We start from the raw sequence: 20,733 nt of genomic DNA, 5'->3' as shown, positions 1-20,733 counted from the left end.
TCTCTTCCAACCCTGAGTTTCTGTTATCTGGGCTAGCCAAGCTGATGGCAGGCAGCAACAGAATAGAGCAAAAGGGGCATTTCAAGGGACAGGAATTAAGCAGGAATACCCAAGGGGCTTGGAAACCCTTGGCTCTTCAACCACTCCAGCTGTGAATGCAGATACTCTGACCGTGATTAGGGAGGCAGGGAACAGGAAAGAAGAGAAGTCCATGTCACTTTGACCTGAGCAACTCAAGGTTCCCAAAGCACTCTATTCCAGAGAACAGGAAGTATGACATGGTTAGAGAGGGATGCCCAAGAGGGGTTATAAATATTTTCTTAATACCCCAACCATTCTGACCCCAGATGTGGGGCTGAGAGCCAACAGACCTCTAAATCCACACCATCTGTGAGGCCTCAAACCTTGCAGTGTTCAGAACACAGACACACCAGCGATGGAAGTCAATGGCAAGAGCTTAGGTAATCAAGGTCAGGAACCTAATAGGATTAAATCATTCCATACATGAATACAGAAAGGAGCAGAACCTGGTCCTGCAAAAAGATTTGAGTTAACAGAAAACATACCCTTTTTTTTTTAAAGCAATCGGGGTTAAGTAACTCGCTCAAGGTTACATGGCCAGTTATTTCTGTGTGTGGTGCTGAGTATCTGAGCCCGGATTTGATCCAGGTCATCCCGACACTGGAGCTGGTGTTCTTACTCGCTGAGCCACCTGGCCGCCCCTAAAACATACCTTTTATACAGGCATATCTTCCAATACAAAAAAAGAGGAAAAAGAAATCATACATACAAAAAGAGTCATAGAAGATCTTTTGTTGTAGCAAGGAACTAGAAAAATGGGTGCCCTTCAGGGGGACTAGATAGCACAGTGAATAGATCACCAGCCCTGGAGTCAAGAGGACCTACAAATCCAGCCTCAGACACTTAACACTTACTAGCCATGTAACCTTGGGCAATTCACTTAACCCCAATTGCCCTGCCCTCCCCCTCCAAAAAAAAAAGTAAAAAATAATGAAATAATGGGTGCCCTTCAATAGAGGAATGGCTGAACAAATTATGATGCAGGAATATATTATTACACAATAAGAAATGACAAAATAAATAGATTCAGAAAAACTTGGGAAGATTTGTATGAACTAATACAGAGTGAAATCAGTAGAACTGGGAGAACAATGCATACAATGACCACAACATTGTAAAGGTATATCGTTTTGAAAACCTTAAGTATTCTGATAAATGCAATTACCAACCACATCTGCAGAAGACCAATGATGAAGCTTTCTACCCACCTCCTGAAAGATAGTGATAAGACTAGAGGTGCAAATTCAAGTATGTATTTTTAGGTATGGGCAAAATGTATGAATTTGTTTTGCTTGACTATATTTATTATAAGGGACATTTTTTTTTGAGAAGGGAATAATCAGAAGAATAGGGTTACTAATATTGTTCCCTTTTTAAAAATGCACAGAAGAGAACAGAAGACATTTTAGAAGGAGTCATGGACAAGCAGGTCAACTTCGAAACAAACATGTTGAATTTATTATGTACTTTTTGAAATATAGGATTCAAAGTCTCATATACAATCCTCTTTTTCTATTCTTTTTATATCAGAAACAAACCAAAAAAAAGGTTGCTAAGACAAGAGAGAATAAATGGGGTAGGCCAGTTATCTGGATTGATGGATTAGTTAAAGAAGGATGGTACCATTCATCCAGTCAAACATTGATAATAACTAAAATTTATATAGCATTTAACATATCTTATTTCATTTGATTCTCACAATAACCTTGTGGTATAGATACTACAGGCAATATTAACTCCATTTTACAGATGAGGAAACTTAGCCTTAGATTAAGTTGGTGCCCAGGGTCACATAGCTATTAAGGTTGGATTTGAACACATGTCATTCTGGTGCCAAGTCCAGCACTCTACCCACTATCACTTGCCAAACTATAAAGATCAGCCAAGGTAGAGAGGAGCATGTAGCTACTTCAGATCAAGAAAGTCAATGAAATAAATTCAAGAAGAAACGTAATGTGTTGATTAGGAATCCAAGTAATATGATCTAGCAACAAAGCATCGGGGAAGCCAGTAGAGGTCCTGTGGGACAAGAAAACAAGAACTAGACTAGGGATCTGAGTGATGTTCATAGGGCAATGATAGGAAGAAAGCAGCTTGTTACTGAATTTTAAATTTGGGTAGTCAGGAGGTTCTGATTCAACTGATCTTTACCCTATACCAATAAAGCCTAAGAAGCAAACAAGGTCTAAGATTCTGGTCTTTCAAACTCCATAGCTATAAATGTATCAGCAAATACTGTACCCTCCAAGGCCTAAAACTAACAAGGTTTAACAAGTACTTTTTTAAATCCCAGAAATTAGGAACAATGTGATTTAGTGGAAGTTCACTGACCTTGAAATCAGAAGACCTGGGTACAAGGTCTGACCCGGACTCTTCCTGAGCCAAATGTTTATACGACTCTTTAAGGTTTTGTTGTTATTATTCAATCATATCCAACTCTTTGTGACTCCTTTTGGAGTTTCCTTGGCAAAGATTCTGGAGTAGTTTGACATTTCCTTCTTCAGCTTATTCTATATATAAGAAAATGGAAAGAAGCAGGGTTAAGTGACTTGCCCAAGGTCACACAGTAATAAGTATCTGAAGTAAGATTTTAATTCAGGTCTCTCCTGACTCCAGGCCTGGCATTCTATTTACTGTGGCACTTAGCTGCCCTAGGTGTTTTACATACGTTATGTCCTTTTTCCCTTACAACAACTTTGTGAGGCAGGTGCTATTATTATCACCATTTTACAGGTGATGAAACTGAAGTGAAGAAAGGTTAAGTGACTTGCCCAGAGTCATATGTCTAGTAAGTGTCTATGGCAGGATTTGAACTTAATTCTCTACCAAATTAAACATTCAATTACCACACCTTCTGATTGAAGGAAAGTCCTTCCAGTCCAACAGCCCTTGGACTCCTATAAACTATATAAATGAAGTCCTAGAGCTGCAAGAGACCCTATGAAATGGTCTGAGTCAATGCCCTCATATGGAGGAAGCTTTTTGATGTATCCTTCCTACCTCCTCCATCAATGCTCCTCTGTTTCATCTCAGTGCATCTTTTACCATATTCTTCCTACTTGGAATTTGTTCTGTTCTTCATGGTTTGAAGAGCCTTATTATTTCTACTAGCTTTTAAAAGGGAAAGCAAACCCCCACCAAAGTATTGGTTGATAATGGCTCAAGATGTTATTTCTGGATTGGCCAAGGAGCACATCCACTTTCCTGATTTTGATGAGTTAACAAAATCCCCCAAGAGAGGGGAGTTTTATATTTAGAGAAAGTCACTTAATGAGAATTCTAAGAGATTAAATCCCTGGAGGACATCTCTGAAAAAAGAACTGTGACTGGGGAGACTAGCCATCAGTGTCTCCTCCACATTGAAATAGCATTGAATTTTGGAGCTGGAAACTTTCCCTGGTTAAGTTCTTATTTTCCTACCAAAATGAAAGCAGCAATTGAATTGAACTACCACAAGAAAAGGAGCTACTTATTTAAGCAACAACTCCCAAAGTCTTGACTCTGGAAAGAACAACCAAATATCCTGATACATTTTTTTTTTTTATTCTGGAAAACTTTTATTTTTATCGTAGGTGGAATGGGGACATGGCAAATTAGATGATTCCAATTTTGTTGGCAACATCTAAAGCATCATAGTCTGGAGCAAGACGGACATAGGCCTTCTTCTCTCCATCAGGCCGGATCAGTGTGTTGACCTTGGCCGCATCGATGTCATACAGCTTCTTTATGGCCTGCTTGATCTGATGCTTGTTGGCCTTGATGTCCACAATGTAGACTAGGGTGTTGTTGTCCTCATAGCAGACTCGGTGGTCAAGGGAAACTTAATGATGGCATAGTGATCGAGCTTGTTTCTGAGAGGGGCACTCTTCCAAGGGTATTTGGGCTGCCTTCGAGTCTCAGTCTCTTGGGTCGCCGGAAGGTGGGGGATGTTCGGATCTTCTTCTTTTTGTGGCTATGGACACCCTTCAGCACTGCCTTCTCAGCCTTCAAGGCCTTGGACTTGGCTTCTGTCTTGGGGGGGACAACAGCTTCCTTCTTCGCCTTCGGCACCATGTTGGGGGAAAGGAATATCCTGATACATTAATCTGAGGCAGTGAAAACGGAGCTATAGAATTAGAAGACACCAGTTCAAGTCTAGATTCCAACATTTCCATCTGTTTAAATGTGGGCAAGTCATTTAACCTCTCTATCTTATTTTCCTCATTTATATTGATGGAGAAAGGGAGGTTTTTCCCTGGTCAAAATCCATCAGCAAACCAGTTAGGGTTTGCTGCTGGGAGATATGTGTAATAAAAGTAGAAATGCAAACTAGAACAATGATCTAGCTTCTTTCCCTAAATGACCTTTTTGTCTGACTCCATTTCATTTACATGCTAAGTCAGAGAGGACCTTAGGGAGGTCTAACCCTAAGTGAGATAGCTGTCTGGAACAGTTGAGGGACTTGGTCTGATCCATGGGGAACCCAGAAGCTGCAGGGTTATTACCAGAGAAAAGTAGAGCAGCATCCTATGTCTAGAATGCACACCAAGAACCATGGGGACTGGGGGGAAGGATTTAACTTATACAGATACCACGCCCAAGTGGGGAGCAAATCCAAGTGGGCCTACAGCACTAGAGGAATTAACTGCCCTAAAGTTCCCTTGCCACATGTTCCCTATGTGGATTTCCTAATTTATGATCTCTATATACATATGTATGTTTGGGAGAGTATGCCCTAACATTTATGGGAGATATATTCTACTTTACAACTTGTCTAACTATGCTATTTCATTAAATGCTATTTCCATGAACTAATTGTGTCCCCCTCACTGACTAGAGGGGCAAAAAGAGGAAACATATGACAAGGTGTCATGACCTAGAGTTTTGAGTAGATAGGGATCCATGGTGTAAATTTAATCTGGCCTAGCTATTTTGGAGGCTCTAGGTTTGTGTGTGTGTGTGTGTGTGTGTGTGTGTGTGTGTGTGTGTGTGTAATAATAATACTTGGCAAAAATCTAACTAATATTATTGCTGTAAAAAATACTTTATAAACCTTAAAATACCATTTAAATATAAGTTAGGTGAATGCCGTGGTTCTTCCACTGAGCACTGCATGTGCTCTCTGTCCCTGTTATGTCACATTTATTTTGCATGATGACTTTTCAAAGGTCCCTTGGAAACCAGAATAAAAATGAATCATTATAACCAAGATTAGTCAAACCTAATGTATCTCCTATAGTTAGACAAGAACAGCCACCCCCTTGACCCTATGCCAAGCATAAAAAAAAAATGTAATTCTGTAACATCTCCAGTAGTACATGACCCCAGCTTTACAGCCCCTAAATAGTGCATAACCAGGATCAGACAGTAGGTCCATCAAAGGCTCTATGTGTGGATTTGGATGATATAAATATGTCAGTGCTGCCAAAAGAATGATATGCTAATAGTGGGTAGAACTTTGGACTTAGAGTCACATAGACTTGGGTTTGATTCCCATCTTAATAACTTACTAGCTACAAGACCTGAGGAAATTATTTAACCTCTTTGAGCCTCAGTTTCCTCATTTGTAAAATGAGAATGCTGGTTTTGATGAACTCTAAGTTCCCTTCCAGGTCTAAATTAATAATCCTATACTCTAATGTGATGCTTTAAGGTTTGTAAAGTACTTTAAATACATCATCTCCATTTGTCATTTAAGAGTGCTCACAATTTGGTCCCTTCCTACCTTTCCAGTATTCTCTCACATGTACTTTATGGTTCAATAATACAATATATTAATAATACTAATTAATATATACTTAGTGAATAATTAATAATACTAATTATTAATTAATAATAAAATAATAAATAAAAATTAATTAGTAATTAATAATACTAATAGTGCTTGTTGATTGATTAGTTGATTAACTGATTACCATATACTAGGCATTGTTGTGCTTCCAGGAGAATCATTACAATTGCTCAAATAACCTTTGTAAGTCTTCCAGTTCCATAGCCTTAAAAACTCTACAAATCATTATCATAACAATCCTCTTCACACAATTTCTGAGAAATTTTATTAGTGAGAGATATTTCCAGAGTGGAATCAGAGATAATGTGTGATACAGGATAAAAATCACTCAGTTGCAAGTCAGACCTAGGTTCTGTCTGTAGCTGTTCTCCTCACCTGTGTCACCTCAGACAAGTGATTTTACTTCGCTATTTCCTCATCTGTACAATAGAAGGTTTAGACTAGATGAGTTCTTAGTTCCATTCCAGATCTAAGATCCAAAGACTTCAACAACATTTAAGACTCCAAAACAATGCATTACTTTTGCATTCCTATACACTTCAGCTGAGCATTTTAATTCAGATATTTGAGAGAAAATTCTGTATGTTCTCTGGTCTATGTGAAGAAAGTAGACACAGATCAATGGAGAATAAATGTAGTAAGAGAACCAGTAAAAACTCAACAGTGGCATTATAGACTCATGGAATCATAAATATGGAGCTAGAATGGATCTATGAGGTCATCTGATTCAACCCTCATTTTACAGATAAGGAAACTGATACACAGAGACCAACTTGGTCACTCTTTCTACTATACTAAACTACATCACTTTCTGACATTTTTTCTTAAGGACTGGAATTTCTAGCTACACCATGAAAATCACAACAAAAATTTTTATTATACTAACTTGAAATGAGAATAATAAATTTCTGTTGCCACTTAGCAGTTCTAGGCTCCTGATGGCAAGGTCTTTCTTGACCTCAAGCATAAAGCATCCACTAGGGAAGAATTCAAGATGGGAGCAGAGGAGGGTTCTTTCACTCCATATCTGGGAGGGTGGGGGAGAAACTTTATGGCCTTCTCTAGTTCTAAAAGAAAGGTATTTAAGGACTTTCTCAGGGAAATAAAAAGTTACTTTTCCTACTGTCTGGTGCATAAGAAATAATAAGAAAAAATAATCCTTTTTTTTTTCTTCTTTTTGGAGGGGCGAATGCAGGGCAATTGTGGTTAAGTGACTTGCCCAAGATCACATGGCTAGTAAGTGTGTCAAGTGTCTGAGGCCGGATTTGAACTCAGGTCCTCCTGACTTCAGGTTCGGTGCTCTATTCACTGCATCACCTAGCTGCCCGAGGAAAATAATCCTTGATATATTAAAAATGCAGTTTAACCAGGAGAAGTTATTTTAATAAAGATTCATTTGATTCTATGCTACAGTGATACTCTTCTCCATATCTGCTATCTCTTCCATGAAATCTTCCCTTACTCTACTAGTAAGAAATACTCTTTCACTTAATGCCCATGCTATTCTTTATAGTTCTATTATGACCTTTTCATGACTACTCTGTATTATAGTTATATGAATATGTATTTTATCTTTCTTTATAGACTGAAATCTTCTTGAAAGATAGCACTGTTAGGAAACAAACTTACAGTGGTGGAGCTTTTAAGATGATAGGAAGAACAAGGATGCCAGGACACAGTCACAAGGAGACTGAAAATTCTAGAACTTTATCACCCGATAATTGTACATAACTCATCAATCAATCACCAACAATGTGTGAAATACCTACCATGTGCTAGGTTCTGGGATTACAAAAAACAAAAATGCAACAAGCTCTTCTCTCAAGAAGCTCTCATGCTATTAGAGAGACAGCTTGTTTATATAGAGATGTATATTTAAAGTAAATATACAGTAGATATACAATTATGGGAGGGAAGTAGGCAGTAGCTATTTGTGGAATCTGGAAAAGCTTCATTGAGAATATGACTCTTGAGCTGAGTCATGAGGAAGACCAGGGTCTCTAAAGTACAAAGATGAGGAATGACTGCATTCCAGGCATAGGGGACAGCCAATACAACATTAAGAAGACAAGAGGCATGCAAAGTACAAGGAACAGTAAGAATTCCAGTTTGACTGGTCCATAGAGAGTATGCAAAATGGAATATATTTGAATGGAGAGAGATATGAAGCAGAGAGATAAAGAGAAGGTTACTGAAGTAGTTCAGGTGATGAGAGTAGTGGCTATGTGAGTAGAGAGAAGGGCATACATGAAAGATGTTGTGGAGGGAAACTTGACAAGACATGGAAACTGATTTGGATATGTAGATCAGAGTGGAGATGGATGACATAGATTTGGCAAATTTGGATAATGGAAAGATAGTGATGTCCTTAACAGAAATATAGACAGATATGTGGGTTTGGTGGGAAAGGGAATAAAGTTTGTTTTGAATATGTTGAGGTTGAGATGACTGTGGGGCATCAAACTGGAAATATCCAATAACCAATAACCAAATGGTAATAAATGATTGAAGTCAGGCAAGGGACTGGGGCTGCATATGTAGATCTGGGCATCATCTGCAGAAAGATAATAACTGAATCCATGGAAGAATGAGTTCTCCAAGTAAAAGAGAATAGACAGATAAGAGAAGGTGGCATAGGACAGAGCCTTGATGTATGCCCACAGATGGGGGCATGATATTAATAATGATCAGCAAAGTAAAATAAGAGAGATCAAATAGGAAGAAAAAAACCAAGAGAGCAGTACTACCTAATTTCAGAGAGGAGAGAGTATCCAGGAAGAGAGAGGGTTCCACAGTGTCCATGGCTACAAGAGGTGAAAGTATTTCTTAAGTGAAAGAATATTTTCCACTGGTAGAGTAAGGGAAGATTTCATGGAGAAGGTAGCAGATATGGAAAAGAGCAGATATGCAGCATTAAACTTAAACTGCATTTTTAATGTATCAGGGATTATTTTTTCCTCTTATTTCCTATGCTCCAGACAGTAAGAAAAGTAACTTCTTATTTCCTTGAGGGAGTCCTTAAAAATCTCTCTTTTTCTTTTAGAACTAGAGGTGGCCATAAAGCGCACCACCTCCACCCCTACCCATATGGACTGAAAGAGCCCTTCCCTGCTCCCTCTTGAATTCTTCCCTAGTGCATGGTTTATGCTTGAGGTCAAGAAAGATGAGGCATACCTGACAGTATCCTTCATTCAACTTCTCTGCAGTTTTTAGCTGGGCTTCTTCCATTTTTTGCAGACAACCCTCTGTAAATCATTCTTCAGCCCCTCTACTTTTTGTTCTGATGACTTACAGTCTGGTCTCTAACCTGCTCAGAGAACTGATTGTTAAAGTTTTAGTATGAGTATCTGCACTTCAGAAATCAGTAAACACTGCAAATCAGGGCTTGAGATAGTATTTTGTCATTTGTCTAGACTTAAGAAAGTGGTGAAATTTAATAATTTAGATTCACCTTAAAAGTGTATCATAAATCCATCCAGAGAGTTGATTGTGAAACATTTACCAGCACATCGTAGGCCACACCCCACCTCCACAGGTAAAAGTGATAATCTGCAAATTGTTCCAGTCGAGCTAGAACTCTTATGCTATCTGCCGTTTTAACAGTAGCAGGTCTTATTAAGTTTTCAATTCCAAAGCTTCAGTTTGTTGTCTTGAAGGCTCTTGTTGCAACCCTTTGTTTTGTTTGTTTTTTGAGGGGGGAAGGCAAGGTAGTTGGAGTTAAATGACTTGCCTAAGGTCACATAGCTAGTAACTATCAAGTGTTTGGAGGTCGCATTTGAACTCAGGTCCTCCTGACTCCAGGGTCAGTGCTCTATTCACTGCGCCACCTAGCTGCCCCCAGCCCTTTGTACATAGCAGGAGCTTAACTGATATTTGGTAAATTTGGGCCTTGCAGGTAAAGATTTACATTGGAGTTCTTCAGTAAGTTTATGAATAAGATCCCAATACACAGGAGACATAAGGCAATGAAAGCCTAAAATCATGAAACTGCATAAGCCTGAAACAAGATTCTGTCACTTACTAGTCATATGACCTTGGACAAGTAATGTCCAACAAAGTGCTAGAGATTGGGCCTGTGATTTTGTTAGTGTATGGAGCTTCAGTGAGAAATTTCTTCTACCAATGCAGGTTAGACCATAGTTTGTAACTCATCGTCTTGGAGAGTTTCCTGGGGAGAAATCCAAGCTATATATAACTATATGTAACAATGTTCCAAATCACTGTTAAGTAGAGAAATGCAAGTTAGAGCAACCCTGAGGTTCTGCCTTACACTCAACAGATCGACAAAGTCGACCAAAAAATAAGTGGCAAATATTGAAGAGGCTATAGGTAAAAAAAAAATACATAAATAAAAACATATTAATGCCCTGTTGGAGAAGCTGTGAATTGGCCCAGCCATTTGGGAAAGCACCTTGTAACTATGCCCCAAAGTCACTAAATTGTACGTACCTTTGGCCCAGCAATTTCAATAATCGACTGATGCCCAAAAAAGATAGAAGAACTTCAAAAAGGTCCTATGTGAACAAAAGCTCTTTCCTTTTTTGTAGTAGCAAAGAACTGGAAACAATTTTTAAATGACTAAAGAACTCTAAGTGAAATATTCAGCCATGATAACCAATGACCAATGATGAAGTATGATATCCATCTCTTGACAGGTTATGGAATAATATTCAGAATGAGATATTTTTGGACAACACTAATAGAATTTGTTTTGATTCACTATGCTTGATGAAAGCAAGGGTTTTGTTTTTCTTCAGCTGTGGGGGTGGGCAGGAGGGAAAAAAATGCTTAATAAACTGAAAAAATAAAATCTAATTTTAAAAAGAGAGAAAGGTGCCAGTGGCACGACAAGGCTAAATGACTTACCCATTGTCATATATTGAGTATATCAGAGACAGGACTTGAACACAGGTGTTACTGGCTCTGAGGTTAGGTGTCTATTGACTATGCTATACTCCCTCTCATTTGCAAAATAATTATCATATTACTTTCACCAAGAGAGGATTCTGGAAAGATTCAGAGTAGGTCAGAAAACGTTCAGTTCTCCAGATTCCCTCCACAAAAAGAAAGACAGGGGGCGGGTAGGTGGTGCAATGAATAGAGCACCGGCCCTGGAGTCAGGAGGACCTGAGTTCAAATCCAGACTCAGACACTTAACACAAAAACTAGCCATGTGACCTTGGGCAAGTCACTTAACCCCAATTGCCCTCAAAAAACAAGATGGAACATTGCCTCAAGATCAGCAGAAGAAACCCAAAAGATGAGGTAAAGCAACTGTTAACTTGAGAAGACCCCAGGAAAGACCCAAACTCAAGAGGCAGAGGTTCAGCCTGAGTGAAGTGTAAACACCTCCAGATCAAGTCTAGAATCAACAAAGGCCTGGGGCAGCTGGGTTAGGAGGCAGCCTCAGCTTCAGGAACTTTCACCTGGAGGGGTCCTGTGGGGATCCAAAGGCAGAGTAGCAGGAAAAGATTCAAGAACCTTCCTTGGTAGAGGGATGCCAAGCACAGCTAGACCAGAGGTGTACCAGGCTGTGATAGCAGGGAGAAGAAAGCAGCACACAGCTGGTGAGTGCAGTAGCAGAGGGTTGGGGACCCTGCTGGCTGTGGGCACTTGCAGGAGAGCAGAGTCCCTGGTTTTAGTTCCAGGGCAGGGAGGACAGCTATAGTCTGGAGCCACTGGAGGGACCCCTTGGAGCAAGATCATTTGTGGAACAGCATGGTTGGGGGGGCCTAGCCATGCCTTAGGAGTTGAAAGGAGAACCCAAGTTTGGGCCCCAGGACAGAGCTCAGATAACAGGAAATACTTTGGTCTTGCCACTGGATTCAAATGACTTTGGAGGAGAGGGTGAGGCTAATGACCTTGCTCAGCCTCAATCCAAATTCTTGTGGCCATTATCTACATATGTCTGGGTCATTCTCCCTTCTTTATCAATGTTGTGTTTGTCCTTTCGTTCTAGAAGAGGATCATGACATATGGGAAATCATGACATGACTTGCGGTTGACATGGATTTGAGTGAGTGAGGGTTGTGCAAGGTCAATTAACCTCACTTTCCCCTCCAGAGCCATCTGGGTCCAGTGGCCAGATATTCATCAGGATGACTGGAGATGTCCCAGGATGCAATGGAAGACCTTGGCCCGTGTAGGCTAAGGTTTTTTCAGATTCTCACTTTGAATGAGGTAATGCCCATTCAGTGAATAGGTCTCTAAGAAGTTAATCAAGACAGTGACTCCTTTAATCAAAAAAGAAAAAAAAATCAAACTGGGAAGGAAGACTCTCAGGCTTCCTAGCCAAAAGAGAAACAGTTACTATTTAGTATTTATGTTCACTCTGTACTTGGAGGGCAGGGACTTCTTGTCCAATCTATGAGCTCCAGAGTGAATTGGGTTTAAGGCTTGGTCTTTAAGGCAGCTTTTGGCCATCGAAACGTACAGTCCTCTGGGCAGAGTACCCCCAGGTAAGGACAAAGAGGAGAGAGAGAGGAGAGGGAGAAGAAAGGGGGAGGAGAAGAGAGGCTACTCACAGGTTATGTTTGTTCTTCATTCTCAAAGAGGACCATGACATATGGGAAATGATGACATGATTTGGAGTTGGCTTGGATTTGAGTGAGCGAGGGCTATGCAAGGGAGGGCTTTATCAATGAGTTAAAGGTAGCATCTGCTGTCTTTCTCTCTGTATCCAACTCTTGCCCTCTTCCTGGGAGATTTTAAGACACATTTTGATGTGTCTTGAAATACCTTAGATTCTTAGCTCATTAGTCTTTTTCATTCCCATGTCACCTCAGCTATACACAGAGATGGTCATATTCTTGATCTTGCCTCACACACAAATGTTCCACCTATATGTTCATGAACTCTGAAATTCCTTTAGGTAACCACAATATTTTTATCATTCATTTTTCCCTCTGCCTTATCGATCCTAAATCTGTTCTTGGTACCTACCAAGGTGTCTGATCCATCTATTTATTGTTCTTTTCTGGGCTAGCATACTTGCACAAACTATATTCTTCTCCTTTCTCAATCTATACCCTTTGGTGGACCAGGTCTATATTATGCTATGTTATCCTCTATCCATATTCCTTTTCCCTTTATCTTATAAATATTATTAATAATTTTCTGAACCACAATGCTAGATTACTCCCACCATTTTACCTTTTCCAGGCCTGTTCATGAGTTACTGAACAAAACTGGAGAAAATCACCAGAAAAATGGTGATTTGGTTCCCTACAGATTTGTGTTATTTAAACTCAATTGAATTGCTCTCCAGAATGGTAAACCTTCTACTTCTCCCCAGTTGATCCATTTACTCCATCTTCCACAGAAGTTGGTCCAAACTTTTAGTACCTACTCTGTTGCTTAAAAAAATATATATCTTGATTCTATCTTTCAGGAGTCCCCTCTTCTCCTCTCCTCCCTCATCTCACAAAACTCAAGTATTTCCCCCCACTATCTCCTCTTTCACTTCTACCTCACATGAAAAGGTAACTCATCTTCACAAAACAAAACAAAAATAACTTTGCAGCAGGTGAAAAATGAAATGACTGAGGAAACAAAGGTTGGAGCTTCTGGATATATTGATTTAATAAGCATTGCATGCCGATTGCCCAACAAATTGAAACCAGATCTCCTCAGCTTAGGGATGGACCTCAAACACAGAGAGAAACAAACTTTTATGCATTAAAAATAATCAAATAAGACCTTTAAGAGAAAACAATTAACCAGGATACAAAATTAGATGATCTTATTTCAAATCAGAGGAAAGATTAGGAATTTTCCAAGTTGGGAGAGGGAGAGCTAACAGGTACAGTGTACCACTCTCCACAAATTACTGTGAACAATCAAAGGAACATGGGCACAATAACTGATTGATAATACAAGATCAGTTTTCAGAGAAGACATATGGGTTATTTGAGATGCATAATTGCACAGAAATTCCTTGCATCTATATTTGGATCTGACCTGGTTTCTGATCAACATAACATAGGTCTTTAGTTAAGGGTCTCTAAGCAGTAGGTAAAGATGGTCTAGCTTCCCAGCCATGCAGGGCTAGGTTTAAACAATGCAACACAGTTTTACCCTGATTCCCACAATAGAATAAAATTTTCTTACAAGACAGACATTGGACTAGACCCATAACTGAATAGAAAAGAACAAAGTTCCAGAATTGAGTCACAAGATCAAGTCAATGTGGTTCACTCAATTCCCACTGCCACTTACTGTTCTAATCCCCTCAATTCTCCCTTTTGATCCATGGGGGAGGGAGCAACCCACTCCAGCCATGTCTATAAGGTTTTTTACATATTTACAATTAGAACTATGTAAGTCAGGCTATAGATGAAACCACTTATAGGGCTCACAACGGACTAATTTTCAGAAGAGAGATTTACCTGTCACCAAGGTAACCAAGAAAACTTAAACATAAATACCATGAAAAAAAAAGGCTCAAACAATACAACAATGATCATCAATATTAAGTAGCATCAGGTCTCCTTGTATCCAGTAACCTACTCCCAATGCTCATTTAATAAGCACATTTTGAGAATCCTAAATGTCTCTTGTCCTTGGATATTTTCTCTTGGCCATTCTGGAATAGGCCTCATTCTCAGGATAACTCTGAAGGAGATCTGCTTTTCTGGTTCCAAATCACTTGTAGAGATTCCTAGAAAAGTTAAAATCGGCTAGTAATAAGACTCAATGTGATTTAGTACAATCTCTTATATATAATTTTCCAAATTGGAAACTTAAGAGAATTTCAATTTTTATGTATCATTTATAGTTTCTATCTTTACCTAAACCCTATACCTGATATAAGAATCTTTAAAAAAAATGTATGAGGGTGTAACTTGTAAAATAAACTCTTTGGTCTTTTAAAATTATCAGCAGATACTTTAAAATGGGGAAATAATTTTATTTGCTTTACAATTATCAATGCAATTTTATAAGTAAAATCCTTGATCCAATTTTGAGAACTTATTACTAAAACATATCCAAAGCCTGAATTTCCATACTAGATACATTTGGAAGCCAATCACATACATATGTATACAATTCTTAGAGAAAACAGTCTAATCCTGTTGCTTTCTTAAAATTTTCTATTCTATTTAATTAGAAAATTTTTATTACATTACATTTTTGTCTTATTATTTTGTCTAATTTCTGCTTTTGGAGGATATCATCCCTCTATTATAATTTAACCATAAATACAGATTAAAATTGTAAGATTTTTTCATACCATATCCTATCATAGTAACTCAGAAATGTTCCAGTATCAATCTAATTAATTAATTAATTACTAGATTTAGCATTGTACTTGACAAAATTTCTACTGCTCACCTGCCCTGATCATAGAAATTTGCTATGAAAGTCGGAGAGACCTTGTTATAATAATGTCATCTTCTACTTGACATACCCTCTGCCCATAATCCTTTCCCCTCCCATCTTCTCTAGTGTATTACTTGTACCATCCCCACTCTCTCTCCTTTCTTCAGTCTCTTCCTACCTATAATCTCCTTCCCAGATACCTAAAGATACACTCATGTCTCCCCCATCCTTTTAAAATCCTCACTTTATCTGACCCTTGTCACTGGTTATCATATTTCTTTTCTTCCTTTCTGCTAAATACATTGAGAAAGCCATACAGGTTCTTCTACTTCTCTCACATATTACTAAATCTTCTGCAGTCTGGCTTCTGATCTCACCGTTCAATTAAAACTGCTCTCCCTGTCTTCTTTGCTGGATCTTTACACAGGTAACACTCATTAACCATGAATGTACTCTGAGGTTCTGTCCTGTTCCTTCTTCTCTTTGTCCTTTATACTATCTCTCTTAATAATTTCATTAATTCTCATGCATTCAGCTGTAATCTCCATGCTTATGATTCCCAGATGTATATATTCAATCCCAATCTCTCTCCTGAGTGAGATTATCTTTATCAGTAACTGCCTTTTGTACATCTTGAACTGGATGTTTCACTGATATCTCAAAGTCAACACACCCTACTGAGTCACTTCCCCCCCCCCTTTCCAATTTCCCTTTTATTGTCAAGGGGAGGGAGTCACTGTCTGTCTAGTCACCTATGCTCACAACTTCCGTGTCATTCTCAAACTTCTCTCTCACTCACCTCACATATCCAATCTGTTGTTGTTTTGTTATTTACAATGTCTCCCTTATTTATTTCCAGCCAGCCCCATGGAGCAGGCTCTCATTACTTCACATTTAAGGTTTGTTGCTAGTCTTCCGATTGCTCTCCTTTCCTTTAAATTTCTCCCTCAATACAGTACATTCTCTACTCATATGCCAAAGTGATTGTCTTAAAGCATAGATCCACCTATGTCACTCGTTGCTCAATAAACTCCAATGGTTCTCTGTTACTTCAAGGATCAGATATAAAGTCCTCTATTTGACATCTAATACCCTTCTCAATCTGGCCCCTTTCCATATATAAACTTCTATATAAACTTTGCTTGTCTGTGGTATAACTACACTGTGGCTTTGCACTGGCTGACCACCATACCTGGAATTCTCTCCCTCCTCACTTCTATCTCTTAAGACTCAACTCAAATACAACCTTCTATAGGTTTCCAGCTGCTCATGCTTTCCCTTCTGAACTTATATTCCATTTACAACTCTACATACCTTATATGTACATAGTTATTTGCATGTTATCTCCCCCTTTGGATTGTGAGCTCCTTGAGGGCAGGGACCATCTTTTGCCTTTTTTTTTTTGTATCTGAAGTCCTTAGTACAGTGCCTGACATATAGTAGGAACTTGATAATGCTTTTTCACTGACTACCATACTCGACATTTTTAAACAGGGGATTTTCAATCAAGCTTGTATCTAGCATTATGTAATTCACCCAATTTTGTATGATTTTAAAGTACACAGATTAGAGATTTTACTGGAGTAGGGTCTCCCTAGCAAGGTTTTGGTCTCTCAAAAAAAATTTTTTTAATAGTTAGCAGACAATGAACACAGGAGATTTTGTATTTGCTGAACTTTTCCTGTGACTGTAAAGACATAGTCTATTGTAGCCTTCAAATGCCTGCTAATAAACCAGAGGGAACAGAACGGAAATGAAAACACAGATCAACATTCTAAATGAGCCATCATGTCACATACTCTACAATGATTGAATGTTTGTTCATGTTAGATCTCTATCGAAAAAGAAAGTGCTGTGGTAATGATCTTGTCATAAGATTTATGACTTTGATTACTTCTTTCAAGCTCTTATCATCCTTAGAGTGATATTATTAGGAGATGCTAATCAAATTTTAGGGGAAATGACAGGGATCCATCAATCAGTGGGTTTTGAACACAGGTCTATACATGTTCTTATATCCATTTCCTTTTCTAAATGAAAATTTTCTTTGAGTCAAGAACACTAAGCACTAGCTGTGTGACCCTGAGCAAGTCACTTAACTTCTGTTTGCCTCCATTTCCCCAACTGTAAAATAGGGATTAAGACAAAGTCGCTGTGAAGATCAAATGAGATCACATTTCCAAAGTGTTTAGCTCAGTGGCTATAGTGGGTGTTATATAAATGCAAGTTGTTGTTATTAGAAATCAGAGCTTAGCACAAACCTACATAATATAGTGAAACAAGTCCTGAATTTTGGGTCAGTAGAACTGAGTTCTAGTTCATCCACTTTACCAGCTATGTGACCTAAGGCAAGACACTTTGCTTCTGTGTCCCAGTTGCTTCATTTGTAGAATAAGTATAATAATATTAGCCCTCCCTTTGTCCCAGAGTTGATGTAGAAATCCAATGAAATCATGAGTTTAAAGTGCTTTGTAAATATTAACAAGATATATAAAGAGAAGCCGTTATTATAATACTTCAGGAGAAATGAGTTAGTCACCCACAATTTAGCTATGGGTCTCTGAGAAGAAATACAGCAAATCCACATTTCTCTATACTCTACTGACATTCTTCTCACCATCAAAAATGCACTGTTCAAGTATGTTGCTCCTGCTTTCCTATTTTCAACTACTACCATTGCCTTTGCTACTCAAATAGACTTTTTCAACAGCACCATCAAGGAAAGGGGGTCCAAAATTAGAGCTGCCAGCTATGATTTTCTCTGCAGACACATCTGGGTATGTGGTGCTATCCGTCTGCCTTTCTGCTCCATTCTTCTGAATAGAGAAGATATTGAAATGGCAGTATCCTGTAGTGGAGAGTTTTCAGAGTTCTGACATAGAGTGCATGAGTACATGGGGCTGACTGGCATCTCTGTGCATAATACATAATCATTCTTGTATATTTTAGTCCCCAGATCACACAGCACAGTAGAGGGACAGTGAAATGTGCTCCTGTGATGAGCAGCAGGAAAATAAATGTCCTGTGTTTGCTATTGGCAACGTGCCCTGAGAAGGATTTCCTCGTATCTCAGAGACCCTTTTTCTGGGGCTAATGTTCCATTTCACAGGATCAGAAGGCCAATTATGAAAGTCTTCTCAAAGTAAAGGAAGTTTGAGGCCTTGGGATCATCACTAGATTTTAGCTACATCTCTCCCAGTTTAAAGCAGGTTTCTTCCTTCATTTCCTCTCCCTATCCCTAAAAAAGCAGAAGAGGGCGTCTGCTCACTATATAGGAACGTATTAAGAAATGCATACTCCTCCTTGGGTGAAAATAACTTTTACTGCGTTCCTTTGAGGCTAAAGGATAACTAGATATTCTGCTTAGCCCGCCATTTATGGTCTTCCACAATGGGGCTGTTATATGCTTTTCCAAACTTATTTCCTCCTACTTCTCTATAGAGTTTCTCAATCCTACCCACCTTTTGTATTGCCAAGCCCTTACCACTCATTTTCTTTTCCTGCCTTCATAGCTTCACTCAATCCTGTCTTTCCACCTGAAATGTTTTCCTTTCTATCTTATTTCACTAATGGAACTCCTAGCCATCCTCCTACATTCAATTCAGATGGCACCTCCACAGTAAAGCCTCCCTTGATTAACCCATCCCGTAGTGATCTCTCCCTCCCATGAACTTCAATCAATCAATCAACAAGCATTTATTAAATGCTACATCCCAGGCACTGTCCTGGGCCCTGAGGATACAAATACAAAGAATGAAACAATCTCTACTCACAACTTCAATGGTTTGTATCTAGTTTACAACTTGAAGCTTTATTATATACTGACACACAGCATAATCGTTTCTGTACACATCTTGTCATCCCTATAATTCTACAAACTCCCTCAAAACCATGTCATTCAATTTTGTAGTCTCCATAGTACCCAGCATTCTGCCTTGTTAGAATAAGCTCTCAATCAATATTTATTGAAAAAATGAATAAATATGTCAGAGCCATGGAGGCACAAAAGTACAAGCAATTAGTTAAATTAATTAAAACAAAGATTATAAAATGAAATGAAAACACTGCCCTATGCTATCTGTCATCACTGTTGGAGCCAAGCCTTGCATCACTGCGTATGAGTTTTCTGGCTTCCTGGGACAACGCAGAGGCCCCTCAGACTCCTTCCTATCCATGATGTGAACCTAAGGATCAGTCCAAATTCTGTCTCATTCATTCAAATTCACTTAATCTCCCTCAACCTCAGTTTCACTGATTTATAAAGGTGAGATAACAATACCTGTAGTGCCTACCCAGCAGGGCTATTATGAAGCTCAATTAAGATGATACATATAAAGGACTTTGCAAACTTGAAGGTTTGGGATAAGGATTGAACCTGAGATTTCATTGCCATAGGAAACTCCCAGAAGGGAATACTCCCTCTGTCAGAGCATACCAGCACCTGCTCTGCAAAGTATAGTCTTAGGGAGTTTCCTAGAGCTGCATTGTATATTTAATTCCTTCAAGGGTTCAGGTCATTAGATATCAGAAAAGCAAAGGGATGGTAAAATGTGCCCACTGTGGGTGGCTGAAGCTGGACCTGGATCCAGGCCTGCCTGGCTCTTTATTCACTACTTTGTTACTCAATTGTTTCAATTGTGTCTGACTCTTCACAACCCCACTAAGCAAAGATACTAGACTGGTTTGCCATTTCCTTCTTGAGCTCATTTTACAGATGTGGAAAGTGAAGCAAACAGGGTTAAGTGACTTGCTCAGGGTCGCACAACTAGTAAGTGTGTGTGGCTGCATTTGACTCACAAAGAGGAGTCTTCTTGACTCCAGGTCTGGCACTCTAAGTACTGTACCATCTAGCTAACTGGGTTTCAAAAAATATTTTCTTTTTGGGGAGGCTAGGTGGTGCAGTGAATAGAGCACCAGCTCTGGAGTCAGGAGAGCCAGAGTTCAAGTCCAGCCTCAGACACTTAACACTTATTAGCTGTGTGACCTTGAACAAGTCACTTAACCCCAATTGCCCTGCCTTTCCCCCGGCAAAAAAATTTCTTTTTGACTGGGCAGATCCAAGTTGATGGAGTAAATACATGGATTCCCTTGAGCTCTCCCCTAAACCCTCCAAATACTTGTGAAAAATCAATCTAAATGAATTCTAGAGCAGAAGAACCCACAAAGAGACAGAGTGAAAGAAATTTTCAGCCCAAGATAATATGGATCATTGACAGGCAAGATCTGTTGCACTGGAATGGGAGAAGAGCCCAGTTCAGCATGGCTGTGCCAGCACAAATTGGGCCCCCAGCAAACTGGGAGCAGGCTTTAGGGGAGTGAATCACTGGCAGCTAAAGTGATTTTCAGATTTCTGAACCCCAAAACACCAAAGACAGCTTAGAAGATCAGTGGAAAAGGTCTGTCCATCCTGGGTGACAGAAGAACACAGACCAGCCCCAATGCAGCCCTGGACTGGCAGTTTTAGCAGTGGTGGCAGTGGCAGCAGCAATGGCAACAGCTGCTTCCAGAGCTCTCAGCCCACAGATTGTATGGGAAGCAAATAACTGATCAGAAGGAGATTA

At 39.2% G+C, this 20,733-nt stretch overlaps 1 long non-coding RNA gene across 1 annotated transcript in view; it reads right to left on the bottom strand.

Annotated features, from left to right (window-relative positions):
- Nucleotides 1-2,438: 2,438 nt before the first annotated feature.
- Nucleotides 2,439-20,733, bottom strand: part of LOC138153850 (uncharacterized) — a 70,522-nt gene continuing 52,227 nt past the window's right edge. Inside the window, exon 3 of the long non-coding RNA XR_011166481.1 lies at nucleotides 2,439-2,591. This is a non-coding gene — a long non-coding RNA (uncharacterized lncRNA). The remainder of the gene's footprint in view (nucleotides 2,592-20,733) is intronic.

The sequence above is a fragment of the Petaurus breviceps genome, unplaced genomic scaffold (genome assembly GCF_028583685.1).
Source record: "Petaurus breviceps papuanus isolate PSGF00001 unplaced genomic scaffold, PetGlider_PUasm1.0 151, whole genome shotgun sequence".
Taxonomy (NCBI): domain Eukaryota; kingdom Metazoa; phylum Chordata; class Mammalia; order Diprotodontia; family Petauridae; genus Petaurus; species Petaurus breviceps.
This window is presented reverse-complemented; position numbering and strand designations above follow the sequence as displayed.